The sequence below is a fragment of the Callospermophilus lateralis genome, chromosome 2, assembly GCF_048772815.1.
Source record: "Callospermophilus lateralis isolate mCalLat2 chromosome 2, mCalLat2.hap1, whole genome shotgun sequence".
NCBI lineage: Eukaryota > Metazoa > Chordata > Mammalia > Rodentia > Sciuridae > Callospermophilus > Callospermophilus lateralis.
The window spans coordinates 197,089,666-197,104,576 of NC_135306.1; the positions used below are offsets into that span (position 1 = coordinate 197,089,666).

The window sequence follows — 14,911 nt, forward strand, 5'->3', positions numbered from 1 at the left end:
TATCCACTAGAGTGTTGGGAGGTAAGGTCTAATAAGAGGTGAATCGGTCACAAGGGCTCTGCTTCCTTAACTTCTGTTCTGTGGAGAGAGAGTCAGTTATCTAGAGAGTAGATTTCTCATTAAAGCAAGTTTGACCCTCTCTTGCTTTAACTTCTCTTGCCTGTCTACCTTTGGTTGCAGGATGTGTGGTCAGAAGGCCCCTGCCTGATACAGTCCTTCAATCTTGGACTTCCCAAACCTCCAGCACTGTGAGCCAAATAAATACCTTTTTTTTTCTATTTTTATCACCAAACCTCTACTGTTCTGCTATATCAACATCAAAAGGACCAAGACAGGGACTCTGTTCCGCATGGTCATTCACGTATCCAGCCTAAGGTAGACTGCAATAAGCCACACAGGGCCATCAGACTTAAGAAATAAAAACCCAGGATGTCCACTTATTTTGAAATTCAGATAAACAATGAGTCATGTTCTACTATTTAAGCCGCATTTCTACTAAAAAAAATAATGTTTTATCTGAAATTCATATTTTTATCTGTTTTCCCATATAATATCTTGCCACCCTAAAACATGACTTGCAAAATTGCCCTGAATATTAATATACAGCTACTAGATAAAAAAGAAAGGGTACAAAAAGTCATATGGTTCCTGTTTCTTTAGAAATAGGTTGAGAGAGTTGGTTCAGGCCTAGATATAGCATGCATTAATTTTGTCCACAGTTGGGCAGAGCATCACATCATGACCGCACAAGAGCAAGTTGATTGGAAATGTGGTTTATGTCTGGTCCTATCTGGAAAGTCATGTAGAGATGGGCAGCAGCCAACTTTTGCCATACCAAAGGTCCAGGAATCATTATTCCAGAGCTTGAACTAAAATTAGACGAGTAAATGATAACTGTCTGAGGAAAACCACAGGCAGCTAAAAAAGTTGGAAATCAAATTTTGATATCGCCTTATTATAAAACTCTTTATCAAAAGGTAATACTGTATTAATTTACACTTTTTAGATCCACACATTAAAAGACAACATTTATCTAAGAAGAATTCTTCATTTTAAAAATAACTAACAATTCTATTATACTACTTATGAACTGGATTTTTAATCAAGAATATTTTTCCAATTAATTGGAAATCAATAAACTTTATTGGGTTTATCATGAACATCAAAGTCAAAAATGTAACATAAACTGGAAGCAATCACAAATTTTCTGTCTTGTTGTGATTCTGTTCTTCTGCAGATTTTTGGTAGCCATGACACAAGGAAATGGCACAGAAGTGACTGAATTCTACCTTCTGGGATTTGGTGCCCAACGTCAGTTTCAGATCATCTTCTTCATTGTGTTTCTTACGTGACGTCCACGGTGGGGAATACTGGAATGATCCTACTCATCAGGACAGATGCCAGACTCCAAACACCCATGTACTTTTTCCTACAACATCTGGCCTTAGTTGACATCTGCTACACGACAGTTATCACTCCCAAGATGCTGCAAAACTTCATCACAGAAAACAAGTCCATATCGTTTAGTGGATGCTTAATGCAATTACTGGTCTATGCAAACTTTGTGACCAGTGACTGTTACCTCCTGGCAGCCATGGCGGTTGACCGTTATGTAGCCATCTGTAAGCCTCTTCACTATTCCATCATCATGTCTCAGACAGTCTGCATCCAGATAGTAGCTGGTTCATACCTCATGGGATCAATAAATGCCTCCGTACAAACGTACATTTTCACTGTCCTTCTGTCGGTCCAACAGCATCAATCACTTTTTCTGTGATGTCCCCCCAATTCTCATGCTATCATGCTCCAACATTGACATCAACATCCTGGTACTTACTGTGTTTGTGGGATTTAACTTGACCTTCACTGTGTTGGTGGTCACCTTGTCCTACATTTACATCCTGACCACCATCCTGAAGATGTCTTCTACAGCAGGGAGGAAGAAGACCTTTTCCACCTGTGCCTCCCACCTGACAGCGGTCACCATTTTCTATGGCACCCTCATTTACATGTACTTACAGCGTCATTCTGAGAATTCCCAGGAGAATATGAAAGTGGCCTCTGCATTTTATGGCATCGTCATTCCCATGTTGAACCCCCTGATCTACAGCCTGAGAAACAAGGAGGTGAAAGAAGCTTTAAAAGTGGTGGCCACAAAGCTCTTTTAGGTTGGATCCAAATTGTCCCAATTCAGAACATCAAAGCATGCAGTGGAAACATGTTTCCACCCTTTAATGATTTAGAAATTGAAAGTGTGTTAACATGTTCAGTTCTTAAATCCAGGTTACCCTATCAACACCTAAGATGCTAGAATATGGGAAATGTTCTAAGAACTCTCCTGAGACTCATTTTCTCTGGAGTAAAATTTGAAAAATATAATCTTCAAAGAGAAATTTTATGTAGTTGGTGAAAAATATGATGGAGTTTATATAAAACTTACAAAGTATTATTTCAAATATTTTTCAAATATACTTTTTTTGGCAGTAGCCTGAGAATCCTTTTATTGGGATTCATAATCTTTCTTTTTTATTTTTATTTGTTTTAATTAGTTATACATGACAGTAGAATGCATTTATGCACTTTGATATATCAGACATCAATGGGATATTTCTCATTTTTCTGATTGTACATGTTGCAGAATCATATTGGCCATGCAGTCACATATATACATACAGCAATAGTGTCGGTTTCATTCTACTATCTTTCCTATCCCCAAATCCCCTTCCCTCCCTTCCCATCACTTCCCTCTACTTCATCCAAGGTAACGCTATTCTTCCCTAGTGCTCTCCACCTTATGGTGAATTAGCAGTTACATATTAGAGTAAACATTTGGACTTTGGTTTTGTGGGATTGGTTTATTTCACTTAGCATGATATACTTTTGATGTCTGGAAAAAAATAAAAATTGCTTAAATATTGTCAGTACTAAAATTGGAGTTTTATTGATTTCTCATACTTTTAAAAAAGATCCCTAAATTTTCCATAGTGAGGTCCATTGTAGATACTGCTGCAATGATTGTACAACTCTGAATGTGAAATAAATGTATTTCCTTCTTACAAATTATCTTGTGACTCAAGCTATCACTTCTATACAACATTCTTATATTTGTTACATCCTACACTACTTAGAAACAGTTCCTTCTGTCAACAGTTACCCTCTTTATTCCTATGCCATCACTTTCTTTCCTTGGGAAAGGGAACTCTGGATAACAGTTCTATTCCTGTCTCCAGCTGAGATAACCTAGAAAGAGATGTATCTGAACTCTTGCCAGTAATCATTCATTTACAATCATTTTGTTGAAACAAATAAGGTTAAACTACAAAAGCTCCATGGGAATTCAACATGGGACAAGAGATCTTTGAGTCAATGAAAGATTATTTGGCAGGAAAGCTTTAGTACACAGACGGGACCCGGCTTCGTAATGGTGGGCAAGTAATGAAGGAAAGCACCTGCAGTCATTTTCACAACTTACCACACAGTGGTAGATTCCTTCCCAGAGTAAAGAGTTTTTACCTGACACCTTGATCAAGCTATAGTGTATATATGAAAAAACACTCAAGCTGAATCTCTGTTAAGACTAGAAATGCACTCTTGCATCAGGTGTCTGGAAATTACTAAGTACTTATTAAAATAGTTGTAGAATGAGGGAAGAAGGAATGTTCACAGAAAACTTGAATCTGTCCATTAAATGAAAAAATATATAGTCTATCTCTCTAATAGTTCCGTATGGCAATCTATTCTTATAGAAGCATGTGTTTTATAAGGACTTACTAGGACCGGCAACTGCTTTTGAACATTACTGTGAAGACGCAAGAATTCAATTAGTACTGGAAGTCAAGGGAGGGCAAGGTGAGGTACTGGGGAATATCCTGTGCATGTATAAATATGTCCCACTGAATCCTACTATTATATATAATCGTTTTGCACCAATAAAAAGTTTTTCAAAAGAATTTGATCAGAAAAGGCTACTTTTATAAAAATATAAATCTAAACTCAGAGAAAAATATGGGATCATATAAAGAACACTTTGGGGGCTGGGAATGTGGCTCAAGTGGTAGCGTGCTAGCCTGGCATGCGTGCGGCCTGGGTTCGATCCTCAGCACCACGTACAAACAAAGATGTTGTGTCCGCCAAGTACTAAAAAATAAACATTAAAAATATTCTCTCTCTCTCTCCCTCTCACTCTTTCTTTAAAAAAAAAAAAAAAAGAACACTTTGGGATACCAATGGCCTAGAGAAGAGAGTATTCACAAAGAAAAAAATATTTGACATTCCATACATTGTTGTGAAAAATATAGCTGGTTGTCTATGTACTACGCATTCTTGTTTTCCTTCCTAGAGGAACTCTCATATTTGATGGGAAGTAATGCTTTCAGAAATAGTTGATGGCCCAACTCTTTTGCAGCTAGTGCAATAAGTGCCTCAGTTTTTACTCCTGAGACACGGACTTGAGTAAAGGTCATGTATTTGGGATTATAGAGAAGAATTAAGCTTCCTCAAGAAAAGTCTGGCCATGTCCCCAGCTACTGGGAAGTGACCTCTAACTGGAGGAATCTCCTGCCAGATACTAGTGTCAGTGCTGGCCTCGAATCTTTGGCCGCTGCATAATGAATTGTGGTCAGAATTTGGAGTTATTCTGTCAGTTTCAAACTTCAGAGGAATAGGAGACAAAAGGTATTATCTGGTCCCCCAGAGGAGCTTGGATCTAAGAAACAGCCACATGGCCACTGTGTCCTGAAGCTCCAACAAAAACGGGACACCAAAGATTTAATGAGTTCCCTGGGTCAGTAATGCTCCATGCGCACTGCCTTAACTGAGGTCAGGACAGCAAAGTGTCACTGAGGAAGATAAAATTTCATTCAGACTTCACTCTCTATCTCTCCTACTTTAACTGGTACCAACTTTAATTCTTCTGATACAATAAAACTGAACCTGTATGTGTCCAACGCTTTTCTGATGTCTTCCTCTGTTTGGGTTCCATATCAAATACGTCATCAAATTACTATTGACAGTACAATTTGTAAACAGCAGCAATTTATTTCTCATATGTTCTGGAGGCCTGAGGTCCGAAATCAAGATACCCGCAAGATCCAGTAAGAGAACTCTACCTGGTTGGACATAGTCAACATCTCAATATGTCCTCACTTGGCAGAAAAAAAGAGCTAGAGAGTTCTCCAAACCCATTCATAAAGGACCAGCCCTCTTACTTAAATTTTTTTCCAAAAGTGCCATTTCCTATACTCTCACATTGTGGTACAGGATTTTTTATATTTTTTATTTGTTCTTATTAGTTATACATGACAGTTGAATGTGCTTTGACACATAATACATAAATGGAGTACAATTTCTCATTTTTCTGCTTATACATGATGTAGAATCACACATATCATTTAGTCATCTATGTACATAGGGTAATAATGTCAGATTAATTCACTATTTTTTCCTACACCCATTCCCTTCCCCTCCCTTAACCCTCCTCTACCTAATCCAGAGTAACTCAATTCTTCTCTAGCACTGCTCTCCCTTATTGTAAATTAAAATCCTCATATCAGAGAAAACATGCAGAATTTGGGGTTTTGGAATTGACTAATTTTGCTTAGCATGATATTCTCTAGCTCCATCCGTTTACCAGCAAATGCTACAATTTCACAATAGCTAAACTATGGAACCAACTTAGTGTCCTTCAACAGATGAATTGATTTTTTTTTAATGTGGTATATATATACAAAGTGGTACAGGACTTTGACATTGGCATATTGAGAAACCACACTCAGTCCATAATATTCTGCATCTGGGACCCTAAAAATCTTATCCCTCTGACATACACAATGCATTCATTCCATTCTGGAAATCCCAAAAGTTCTTGTATCTACCATCAACCATAATGTCTGATTCCACTTAGATTCATCTAAGTGTCGTATAGATAAGATATGGATCAGATTTATGGAATGATTTATTCTGAGCCAAAACTCCCCATCTGCGAGCCTCAAATCAATCAAGATATGTGCTTCCAAAATAAAATAGGAGAACAGGAATAGGATATTCATGCCCACTCCAAGAAAGTGAAATAGGAAATAAAATGGAGTGATGGGGCCCAAGCACGTGCAAAACCTAGGCAGGTGACCTCTGAGATCCCAAAGCTCAAGAACCATCCTCTTTAGCTCCACACACTGCCCTCTGGGCCATCTGGGGCAGAAGTCTCGCCTTCCAGACCTAGAGAGTGTCTGTTCTTTTCTTTGTTTCCTAGAATATCTTCAGGAATAAGGAAACTTCTTCTGTATCTCACTTTTCTTTCTGAGGCCTCATATGAGTCACTCTTGAAACTCTGTTCTCAGAAGTCTAGACTTTTTTCTATCAATCTCTCAAAATACATCAAACCTATATCCATTACCCTAAATCAAAGCCACTTTCAAATTTTTTAGATATTTCCAACGGTAAAGTCTCACCATAAGTAAAAATTCCTGTCCTTGTCGGTTTGAACTGGTATAACAAATTACTACAGGTTGGATGGCTTTAAAATGACAGAAATTTATCCCTCACTGTTTGGGCAACTGGAAGGCCAAAATGAGCAACCCGTGTGATCAGGCTCTGGTGGGGACTGTCTTCTGGCCGGAGAGGGCTAACTTCTCATTCTGTGCTCTTACAGCAGACAGCAAGAGAGGCATCAGGCTGCTCCAGTACTCACAAGGCACAAGTCCCCTTAATCAGCACTGCTCCACCCTTATAACTAGCTAATTCTACACACCTCCCAGAGTCCCCACCTCCTAACACCAGCACATTGGGGGCAAAATTTCAATACATAAATGGAAGGAGCAGGTGGGACATGAACCTTTGGTGCCTAACTTGAGTTGTGACATATTCTAGTGCATTATCAAGTCTGAGGGTGATAATGAAGATCCCTAAATTAGTAACTATTTTGTAAGAAGGGTGGTCTTTGGCACCCCTTAATTTTTGGATGTTATCTGAAGTGACATCAGTTCTGTGGGAACCATTCCTTCACACTCTGCAGTTGCTAAACTTTTTGGTGGTGTTCATTCCAGGCAGCAGAGAGAAGAACAAGAGAAAGTGAAGGAGGAAATGCAGGGAAGACTAAGTGAGTGACTTACCTGCTTTACACTTTGGGGACCCGGAACTCAATTCCACAGGGGACTTGAATGGACTATATTGAATGTCCCTCAGAATTGTCTGTCCCAGGACAGAAGGTTGTGACATTTACTCTATTCTCTTTCTCCTCCACTGATTGAAAGTTTGCCAAAGCAGTAAACAACCCCCCACATCTATGCCGATTCATGGCTTAAGAGATATTCCTGAGGCAAGAAGCAGAGAGATGCCATAGAAGACGGGCCCCTCTTAGGGCAGAGAAAGCTCTCTACCACAGAGGCACTACCATCGAGTTCTGAGAAGATGTGGTGCAAGACCTCAACGTTTCTGCTAATCTATATATCAAAGGTGCGGATGGTGATATTTACCTTGAAGATTCTGGGGAAATTTGAAGAAAAATTTTGCTTTCCTGTTCAAAGGTGTATGTGAGATAACCTGTCCTCTCTGTGCATATTTCCTGCTTTGTGATGAATTGTCACGTCTGAAGCTAAAGTAGAGCTGTTAGATTGTGAGGCAGTCAACACATGAGAAAGGCAAAGCAAATCAAAAAGGGATTGATCTTGACTCTCAAACTGCTGTCACAAAGGGAAATGAATCCTTATATTTAAGCCAGATTTCCGAGAAACTAGCCATTCCATAAGAAAAACTGAATATTAAACCACTAGACTTGTGATAATAACTTTCCCTCATTCATTTGTTCTTTAATCAAAAATCTACAGGTTCAATGAATTTAGCTTTCTTTTTACATATTAATCAAACCACAGGCTTAAGACGGGCAGGCTTACCTAGCAAACAAAACTCAAAGTCTCTTGTTTTACAGATGGTTGTCTGAAATAGTCATAAAGTACAACCAGAATGCATGTTGTCTTTGTGTAGAGTTGATTTTTACAATGTATAAATTTATAAATTCAAGAGCAATTTTTGAAATAAATGACAATGGTTAATCAATATTATAATATGTGCTCATATAATAGTATCATTATTTGTCATACCAGGGACCATATGCCCATAAATTTAGGTTAGGTTTAGATTTCTTTTTTCAAAAAGGCATTTTTCACAATTATACAAACATAAAAATTTATATACACATAACCAATGACATAAGATGCTCAACCTGATTCATAATTAAAAGTAGTTATTAAAGAAACAATGACATGAGAAAGAATAATTTTCTCTAAAAGTCTTGAAAAGACTCATTTCCCAGCTTCAATTTCCATCAGTCAAAAATCACCAGATAACATTGTTTACTCAATTCCATCTCAGCTCTGGCACCTCAGGTCCTCAAGAGAATGAGTATTGATCCCTGGGGTCATGACTATGAGCTCCCTGGTGGAATCACAGAGAGAGCCCTCCGCGGGCAATCAGCCTGCACCAGCTGCAGAAAGAGATTCTGGAAGAAACTCTGGTGTGAGTACAACAGGGCAATTCCCATTTTCAACAGCAGCTGTGTGGTGTTACTGTGTACAGGAAGCAGCAAGGCACCAGGGGTGGAGGTGCAGTTCCAGCATATCTCATCCTGAGACCAGGTGATGTGATGGAAAGGAAGCAAGGGTTTTGAATCTGGTACCCAGGAAAGGATGTGAATGATCAAATAATTGAATCAACTAATCAGTCAACCAACCAACCAACATTAAATATGCTTAATATAACATTTGCATGTGTTGTTTGGACATGGGGTGAGCATTCAATGTCTGCACCATGCTTCGAGGTCTTTGTAGATTTGCTAACTTGAACTTCACATCACTTCAAGCCAGGCTCTGTATTTTCCTTTTTATTTTTTTATTTTACTTTTTATTTTGAAATGCTCATAAATTTACAAAAAAAATGGCAAAGTTAGTGTCAAGTGCCTATGAACAGTTCACACAGTGTTCCCTCAATAGTACATCTTATGTAATTCTACTCTGACACTAAAACAGGGATTTTGAATTTGGTATAGTGTGTGCACATGTCTCTCTCGTTGTCTCGTGTGTGGATTCCTGCAACCACCATAATCATCAAGATGTAGAATTTTCCATCACAGATCTAAGATTCCACACAGGCTTCACACCCTTCCCTGTATAGACATCACCCCCCTCCACCTACAATCTCTAGCCCCAGGCAATCTCTGACCTGTTCTTCATCTCCATAATTTTCATTTTGATAATGTTATAAATGCAATCACATAGTGCATGGTGATTGGAAATTAGCTTCTTTATTAACCCATGTAATGCCATTGAGATCCATCTTGCATATGTCAACAGTTTGTTGTGCTCATTTCACAAAAGAGATGCACCACACTTTAACCATAACATGTTATAGAACATTTTAGTTGTTTACCATTGAGGGAATGTTACAAATGCAGCTGTTTTGAAATTTATTTATACATTTTGAAGTGACATGATTTTGTACGAATATAATTACATAGGTGTACAAGGACTAGGCTGTATGGTAAATATATTTAGATTTTAAAAAAAATGCTACCAAACTTTGTTCTAGCGTGATTACACCATGTTGCTTTCCCACCAGCACTGTATGAGAGACCCAGTAGTTGTGTGTCTTTGCCAGCATTTGGTATTGTCACTATATTTATGTTAGCCAGTCTGCTACATGCCCAGTGATATCTCCTCATGCTTAGTGTGGTGATATCCAATCATGTTCTTAGTTTGCATTTCCCTCATGACTACTGACATTGGACATATTTTTATATTTTTTTCAGCCATATGCCCTTCTTTGAAGAAATGTTTGTTCATGTCTCGCCATTATAAACTTCAGGAACTAAAAATTGGGTCCTCTTTTCTTGGGAAGATTTATTAGTTTTGTATTTTGTGTTTAAATATATGTTATTTTTAAGTTATTTTTTGTGTAAGATGCAAGGTTTATGTCAAGTTCTTTTTTTTCCCTATAGGTAGACAGATACTCCAGGACTATTTATTAAGGTGGCCCTTTCTCCTATTGAATGATTACTGCATCTTTTTCAAGGATAAACTGACTATACCCATATGTATCTGTTTCTGGGTTTTCTGTTCTGCTTCATCTTCATGTATCTCCCTCCACCAACATTAATGCATATTACTACAGCTACATAACAAACTCTGGGATCAAAGTGGAGTGGTTCAATCATTTTATTTTTTCTCAAAATTGGTTTAGATTCTAACACCTTTTCCCTTCCATATAACTTGCAGAATAACTTTTGGCCTACTTATAAAAAATTTTGCAGATGTTATCAGGAATTATATTACACCCATATAAAAGGTTGAAAGGATTGACATTTCATTATATTGAGTCTTCTGATCCATGAACCCAGTAGATCTGTTCATTTAGATCTTTGTGTTATTTCATTCATATTTTCTAATTTTCAGCATGCTAATCCTATGCAGATTTTCTTAGATTTGTACTCAAGTATTTCAGTTTTTTAGTGATTGTAAAATAGGCACTTTAATTTCAATTCTCACCTTTCTGTTGCTAGCATAAAGATACAATTGATTTTTTATGATCATCTTGTATTCCATAAACTTTTGAACTCTGGAAGACTTTGGTAGATTTCTCAGGATCTTCAACATAGACCATCATGTCATTGGCAAATAATTTTCATTTCTTCCTTTCTGAAATGTGTGATTTTGTTCCTTCTCTTCCCTTATTTCATGAACTGGAACTTCCAAAACTATTGTGAATAGCTGTGATGAGCACATGTTTACCTTGTTACTGATCTTAAGTACTAAGTATTTAGTGTCTAACCACCAAGAACAGTATTTATTGTTTTACATCAAGTTGAGGAAATTGTTTCTAGTACTAGTTTCAGTAGCTTTGTTTTTTATGCAACCATAAATAGGTGTTGGATTTTGTCAAATGTCTTTGTCCACACATGTTTTATGATCCTGATATCTTTCTTTTTAGTGTGTGTGTTTGTAGTACACTACATTAATTGGTTTTTTATATCTTGAACCCGTCTTTCACCACTGAGGTAAATCTCACTGGATGGTATATAATTATGTATCTGAATTACATTTGCTAATGTCTTATAGAAGAGTCTTACATCTACATTCATATAAGTTTCTTCTTTCATAATTTCTTCATCTGTCATTTTTATCAGAGTCAAACTAGAATTATAAGGAGAAGCTGGGAAATGTTCTTTTCATAGTATTTAATTCTTCCTTAGATTTTGACAAATTCCTCAGTGATTTTTGAAGAGGTAGTTTTTCATTCATAATCTCAAATTTCTTAATTGCTATATGGCTGTTCAAATTGTTGCTTTCAAATTGGTTTAGGTGTAGTTTTTACTTTTCCTCTGTTGTAAAAGCTCTGTGTAGAGTTATTCATGTAATTCCCTCATTACTTGTTTGATGTCTCCTGGGCGTGAAATGATTCAGCCTGCTTTATTCCTAGCTTGATCATTGGTATCTTCTCTCTTTTTACTTTGTCAGATCACCTATGTGTTTTGCTGACATTTTCACATGGTTTTTGTCTGTCAAACTGCACTTACGTCTACCCTTAGCTTTGCATTTCCATTCCTTCTGTGGTGTTAGGTTCACTTTCTCCTTTGCCTAGTTTCTCCAGGTGGGAGCTTAGCTCACGGGTTACAGACCTTTTTTCTGTTGTGAGCATTCAGTGCTCACCTTGCCCTCTCCACACGTTAGGAGCATCCCCTAAACTTTCATGCATTGTATTATTTTCATTTTCATATTTTTATTTCCCTCATTGACCTTATTGACCAAAATGATGTTTAGAAATGAGTTTCTTATTTGCAAGTTTGCGAATGTATGCTGTTCCCTTTCTATTGTTCATCTCTAGTTTCAACTCACTGTTTTCAGAAGATACTCACTGTATTATTTTCCAATTACTTTAAGTTGATTTAGAACTTTCGTGGCCCCAGATAGAGTCTGACTCAAGGTATATTTGTACGTGCTTGGGGAAACAGTGAGTATTCTGCTCATGTTAGATGGGGTGTTCCATATGTCAAGTAGACCCAAGGGGTTGATTTCTATATACTTGCTGATCTTCTGTCCAGATGTTCTACCAACAATTAAGAGGGGAATATTGAATACCCCTAGTTGAGGATTGCCTTTGCCACTCTTCACATCTATCACTTTATGCTTTATATTTGTTGCAGTTCCCTAGTATAGTGTCCACACATTTAGGATTTCTGTTTCTTCTTAATGGATTAACCATTTGCCATTAACAGCCCTCTTTGTTCCTGGTAATTTTCTTTCATATGAAGTCTTCTTTATCTGATATTAATGTTGTCTCTCTTTCAATATTTTTGTTAATGTTTGCATGGTATTTTTTTCCTACCTTTTCTTTTTGATCTTCAATATCAATTATATTTATATGACCTTTTTGGTTCACCACATATAATAGCATGCTTTTCTATCTTCTCTGCCAAACTCTCTCTTAATTGATATTAGATGAAGGAGTCCTGGAACATCAGAGAACATGAAGGAGCATGGAAAAAGCAAAAACATTGAAAATTAGAGAACATTGACATTCTTTTCTTGAGTTTTCTAAATTATTCTTGAACATTGAAGAAAAACTTCTAATACTCTGAAGTGGTGGGAATATGCATGCAAGTAATATTTAAGATAATTATGTTAAAAAATGGGAGACTATCAGGGATAACAAAGGAAGTAAGGTTTCTATGGTACCCAAATTGGTAAAATGCAACACCAACAATGTGTCTATAATACCTAGCTAGAACAGCCACTTTAAACAACAAGCTTTATTTAAAAAGGATGTATATTAAAACCACTAGAGAAAAGTTATACTGGAATTTTTTTTAATGCTCAAATGACCTACAAAAAAGCAGGAAAAATAATCATAGAAACAAAAATAGAGCAAACAGAAAACAAAAAAGTAAAATGTCAGGGGTAAGCCTTAGCATACCAAGGACAACATCAAAGATTAGTAGTGTTCTTTTGTAATCTAAAATATCACAAATTTCTAGTGTAAAAATAAAAGTGAGAGAACAAACTTTATGATTTTAAAAAATAAGACTGACTCTCACCCAAACCACACTCTCATGGATAATTATAACTAGTGTGTATTATGTATAAATTTTGTCCATAAATAAATAAGGAATGAAAGAAAAGGAGAGTGAGAGAAAGCTTAATTTCTAAAAGGGCCCACACTAAAATATTGGCCAATGCCTTGCTTTCTTCTCTTTTGACCTTGAGATGTGGGCACTTTTGGATTATGTCTTGATCCATACTATGTACCTGCCAATGTATTTAAGCCTATTTCCAAACTTTCATTTTTTAGAAACATTGTTTGAGTGCCCTTAGGGAACTTGCACGTGAATTCTGTGACATCCATGTTAGAGAAGGAAGTGAAGCAGAGGGTGGCTACCTCCTTAGTCTCTGTAAACTGGCAGAAAAGAATCCAAACCCAGGGCTAGCTGTCTCCTTTTCATTGCCCAAAGGTATTTCCAAATGAAGCTCAGAAGCACTAGGACTAAGTATATGTTACACATATTTGAAACATTCTGGTCATGGACATTTTATCTATAGCATACATTTGATCAGGAAATATCTGCATCACACATGAAACAAAATAGTTCATCTTCTATGTACAGACAAATCCTGTCTGTGCAATGGTCTGTAGTTGGTCCTCATCCTTTAAAAGCATCCCCATAAGAGTTAGTTGGTTTCAGAATGATCAAAGCGAAATTGAGAAGGTAAATGTCATTACCCCATCAAGAGTGTATTAAATAGTCCCTGACCTAGACCACCCTCCCCTCATAAGTGTTTTCTCCACCTGTTTTCAATGTGGCCTTCTTAAAAGGGCTCCATTGGTCTATTTTCTAAGAAATTCAAATGAAGAAAGAATTTGTACTAACTTATTTCTTCTCATTTCGCACTAAAAGTTGAATTGAAGACAATACTGTCTTGTTTCATTACTGAAACAATCAACATGCCGCTTGTTTCTCAGGGGATGTAAGGATCCAGGAGTGCCGACACCAGTGATTGGCTTAGTTTGCTACATGCCCACAATTCAGTGATCATTCTTTCTGCCCATCTGCTCTGTGAAGGTGCAGCTCTCCTTAAAGTCACTGAAATGAGTAAAGGAGCACACAACCAATGTCTTAGAATATGTTTTGTTCCTTCCTGGGTAATTTCTTTTATTATTTAACACTGTCCATATAGAAAAATATATGAAATTATATGAACAATTATTCAACCATGTGTTTAGCCATGAGATACTGTAAAATAAAAATAATAGCTAATTTTAATGACCTTATGTATCCTTCAATAATTACATTCCCATTGATACTCCCTGATAGTAAAAATCACACACACAGAGTTGTAGGGGTTGCTTGCGAGTTTCAAAGATGACCCTTTTCTTGAGTAATTTCTGCTATCTCCTAGAGGACTTTCCTCTTTCTTTGTCTTTTAGGTATCATTTGAGACCTTTCTGTATGTCCACATTGTTAAGCCAGGAAAGCTCAGGTGTCCTTGGTAAGCTGATGACCTAGAAGTTATAATCAAAAGCTATAACCTGTAAGTTGCTACTTAGAAGACTCTCAACCAGTCCTCATTCTTTTCATATGCCCTTCCATCCTGTCACAGAGTTTCTCTTTGAGGATTTTTGTAGAATAGATTAGGTTGATTCTAAGCTCTTTCTTTGCTGATCAATATTTGGTCTTCTTATATCTGGTAAGTCAGTAATCAATCACCAATCCACTTTCTAGTTAGAACCTAGTATCATTGTTCTGTCTTCATTTATGTGTTACTTTAAATAATGAGAAAAAGTTTTTATTGCATTGTATGAATGAAACAACAATCATTAAGAATAGGGCAAACTGTAATAAAGAAAGAAATCACTAAATCTCAGTCACATA

General features: G+C 36.9%; 1 pseudogene; it reads left to right on the plus strand.

The window, feature by feature from the left end:
- The first annotated feature begins 1,250 nt into the window (after positions 1-1,250).
- Positions 1,251-2,168, plus strand: LOC143391808 (olfactory receptor 5AK2-like; annotated as a pseudogene).
- Positions 2,169-14,911: the final 12,743 nt, after the last annotated feature.